Source organism: Camelus dromedarius, chromosome 3 (genome assembly GCF_036321535.1).
Source record: "Camelus dromedarius isolate mCamDro1 chromosome 3, mCamDro1.pat, whole genome shotgun sequence".
NCBI lineage: Eukaryota > Metazoa > Chordata > Mammalia > Artiodactyla > Camelidae > Camelus > Camelus dromedarius.
In genome coordinates this window covers 76,012,894-76,016,893 of record NC_087438.1, presented here as the reverse complement: position 1 = coordinate 76,016,893, position 4,000 = coordinate 76,012,894, and the positions used below count along the sequence as shown (strand labels likewise).

At 39.2% G+C, this 4,000-nt stretch overlaps 1 pseudogene; it reads right to left on the bottom strand.

The window, feature by feature from the left end:
* Positions 1-218: 218 nt before the first annotated feature.
* On the bottom strand, positions 219-1,183 carry LOC116149749 (probable ATP-dependent RNA helicase DDX4; annotated as a pseudogene).
* Positions 1,184-4,000: the final 2,817 nt, after the last annotated feature.

Here is a 4,000-nt window from a genome sequence, read left to right as displayed (position 1 = left end):
TTTAATCTTTCCACTTAGGACCATTTGAATCAGTAACTGCAATATTGTAATTTTTAGCATCTCATATTAACTAGTCTGTAAGGATTTATCTTTTTGAGGGTGGAAGTAGGAACAGGAAGACCAGAGAGACAGGCTTCACACTTGTGTCAAAAACTCAAAAATCAAAATTATTTTCTTCTCTGCAGCAAAGCTATACTCCAAACTTCAATGTTTTAGCTTTAATCATATGATTCATTACCTCCTCGATTGGGAGTTTGTGAAGAAAAGCTTGCTATGTTGAGAGTGCTCTTGCCCTGTTAATTCTTTTAAGGATCAGCTAATGCTGGCATGTTTCCTCTTAGTACGTACTGTCACTGAAGCCAGGAGCATATGTGCTCGAGTCACTTCCTTCCAGGGCCCTATTGAGTATCCGCAGTGCTTTCACTGGAGGCTGCGCTCTGTGGCTCTATGAGTAAGCGTTATAAAAGGAAATAGCGCTGCTCGTGTTCCCACAATGACCAGTACACCAGAGCCAATGAACACATTCATCAATAGCAGAAGAACTATCAAAATTGATAGCATATTGAACATTTGCAATATCCAGCCCTCTGGCAGCTACTCAAGTAGCTACAAGAACTGGGCACATTCCGCAGTGAAAATTCCTGAGAGTTTGCTTGCTCTCTCTCTCTCTGTTCCATGAATACATATGGTTGCTATTTTTTCCTGACAAAAACAAGTTGCAATAAAATCTGCTTTTTTCGTAATTTCAATTAAAAAACATAGTTTTTTCATCACGTGTGTGTTGCAGAATTCCTACAAGTTTTTCTCTTTTTGAGGGCTAGCCCACTTGGAGAATGCTCTGCTGAACACCCCTGTGTGCTCTACCCACTTGTCCAACAGCCACAAATAATTCAACTTTTAAATCTCATTAACCAAACCTTGAATTTCCTCTGGAAAAAAAAAAAAAACTGCACCGAGCATAAGGGTTTGATGCTGTTCCTTTGATGGCTAGGCAGGAGATTAGCTGCTTCTTTCTGGTCCAAAAATCCATATCCAGCATACAGTCAGCTTCATCTGAAATTAAATATTGGAGTTATCTGAGGCCAGTGTTTTCTTTATCTGTGATATCCATTAGTCTTCCAGGAGTAGCACATAATACATCTTAGCCTTGTAATTTCTGAACGAGAAGGGAAGGGGGCACCATTCTTGGCAGGCACTCCGTTAGGCACCTGACGTACTTCTTTGCTTTTACCCTTACACATTCTTGAGAGAAGGGTTATTATTTTCATTTTACGTACAGTGATTCAGGGACTCAGGGAGGTGAGATAATTTGTCTTCTAAGTAGCAGAAGCAGGAAACTATCTGAGGCCTTGTGGACAATGCTAATCCAAGAACTAGAAATGCTAATAGGAAGCTTTATCAAGCTGATCTGCGTTTTTAAGCACTCCTGTCTCTTCTGCCAACCAGAGGCTGCTCCAACCCGTGAAGTGAAAAGAGAAGCACTGTGCTCCACTATACCTACAGGTAGGACGGACCTCAACCCAAAGCAAAAGGTAGGTGAGGTGAGTCTTAGGGGCTCGTCCATCTCTGCATTTGGTGGCTCCTCCTTAGCACCATCCGTGGGGTCACATCTGACATGAGTCTGGGCCAACTTCCAGAATTAACTTCACATTCCTAGTTCTGCAGTCTTAACTGGTGGTCCTGGAGGGAACATAATCTCAGAAGAGATTGTCATGAGGAAGTTTAGTTTATGGCATTTGGAAACAAATAGACTGAGTTCAAAAAACGTATGTCCTCCACTTATTAGTTCTGTCTCTTTGGGTAAGCCATTCAAGTACTCATTCCAGAAATCTGGAATATGGGAATTTCCTCACGTGGTTGGTATGAGGATTAAAGATGGTGGCGATGAAGGATGAGGTTCACAGTAAGTACCCTGTAAGATATAGCTACTAGTCATGATTTTTAGCTGAATTTTTGGTAGCTATGAAGCCTGAACTTTTCCAACAGAAAATAAAGGACATTTTAGGGGGTTGTGAGTTTATTTACATAACCTTATTAAAGTCAAATGTATATACTTCAATAATTTATAGTCACTGCTGTTAAAATGAGAAAAAAAAAGTATTAGAATTATTCTTCAACTTGGGCTTACCTTACCTACTTTGGATTTCCACCTTAGTTTACTCCTCTTTGAAGATTTTCTATTCTGAAATAGAGCAGATACCTGTTTTGTGGGCCCTGGGGTCCTGCTGGGAATAGGACCCTGTCCAATGTTCATCCTCCTCCCCCAACTTGGAAACAAAGGGGAGGCTCACATCAAAGTGTTGGGAGACAGTTCTCCATGGATCTCTCAGGTTTCTGCAAAATTAGCCCTTTCATTCTAATTTATCTTCTCACAGATTTTGTAGAGGGAAAGCCTTGGAAGATAGAGTTAGTGTCTCTATGCAAAAGAAAGCACAGTCTTGCTTATAGTCTAGTATAATAAAGATAACGTTTCCCTCCGGGGCTAAGGTTGGCAGGTTTGCTCTCAGGCCATTAACAGATTAGATTCTCTATGCTCAGGATTCCATTACCTGCTGTGCATCTATCTACTTGGGCTCCCTCTGTCTCAGCATCATTGGACTTGGGGAACCAGGAGAATCAATTTGAACATAAAGCTTATGCTTCTTGCTGTGCTGTGATGAATAAAGTCCATTGTCACTAATCCAGGATTCTCTTGTCTTCTGCCAGCATGAAACTGTGGTGGGCGAACTTGTCAGTTTGAGAGTAGATAAAAATTCACATCCTTTACAGTTCTTGACAAAGAGCATGTAAAAACACCAAAACGTGCTATTGTCAGTCAGCCCAGAGGACTCAGAAATCTCTTATAATTATGGAGTGCAAGTGGCTTAGGGGAATTGTTCCAGGAGAAATAATACCTGAAATACATCTTGAAAGATGAGTAGAAGTTGGCCAAGTGAAAAAGGCTAAGAGATGAATTCCAGGCAGAAGAAATGAGTCATAGGTGTGCATATGTTTGTGAGTAATTAGAATGATAATCTAAAAAGCAGCTGGGGAATAATATTGGGTAAAGAAAGAAGAAAAACTGATTCCTAGATTTTCTGCTCTACTAAACAGTCTCATGTGAACAGTCTCATTATACTAGCTTAGCAACCTTCTTAGGTTACGCATTGCTAACCTTTTTGAAGAAATTAAGGCTCAGAGAATTTAAATAATTTCTCTAAGAACAATCAGCTAATAAATATTAGAATGATGATGTAAAACTGATACTCTTTTGTACCATCTTCAGCCACTCAGTGAGGAGTTTTTGATTCTTATTCTGTAGGTAACATCGGGAAACATCTGAGGGTTTTTGGTTGTTGTTTTGTTAGCTTTCCTTTTTCTGTTAAGATATCCTAATTAAGTCCATGGTAGATGGGCAATTTAGAAGCAGCATGAGGTTTGAATAGGGGTAATGGGGCAAGAGTGAGACAAATTATGAGATAACTATAGTGATTCACTTGAGAATTTTTAAGGGGCCTGAAACTGGGTATATAGAGAAGAGAGAATAATTAATGGAGTTTGGAAGTGTAGCATATTGTAAAAGTGAAATCATTTTTTTTAAAAAAGCACAGAGGTTTATAGCTTGGATGACTAGATGATTCCAATTAACTGAAATAGATGATTCTAGTTAAGGAACTTTGAGAGACATTATTAAGTTGATAAAATAAATGGATGGCAAACAGCAAATATAGTGAAATTTTAGTCAACTTTTGCTTTATGGAAGATAAGTTTTGGAATAAGAGATGTTCAGTTTTTCATTAAGTAGACAAATTAATGTTTTCTTTGATAATTATAGCTTAATAATTGAAATTATAAAATCCTGCAGATGTGAGAGAATATTTACCAAAGTGTTTACCATCCAGTAAGAAACAAGAACACACAAAATATTGGTCACCTGGACCTGCAGCAGGGTCCCAGCCCAGGCCAAGACCCCTTGCCTCAGCCAAGGAGGTTCTTTTTCCGCTCGAATTCGCACAGCCAA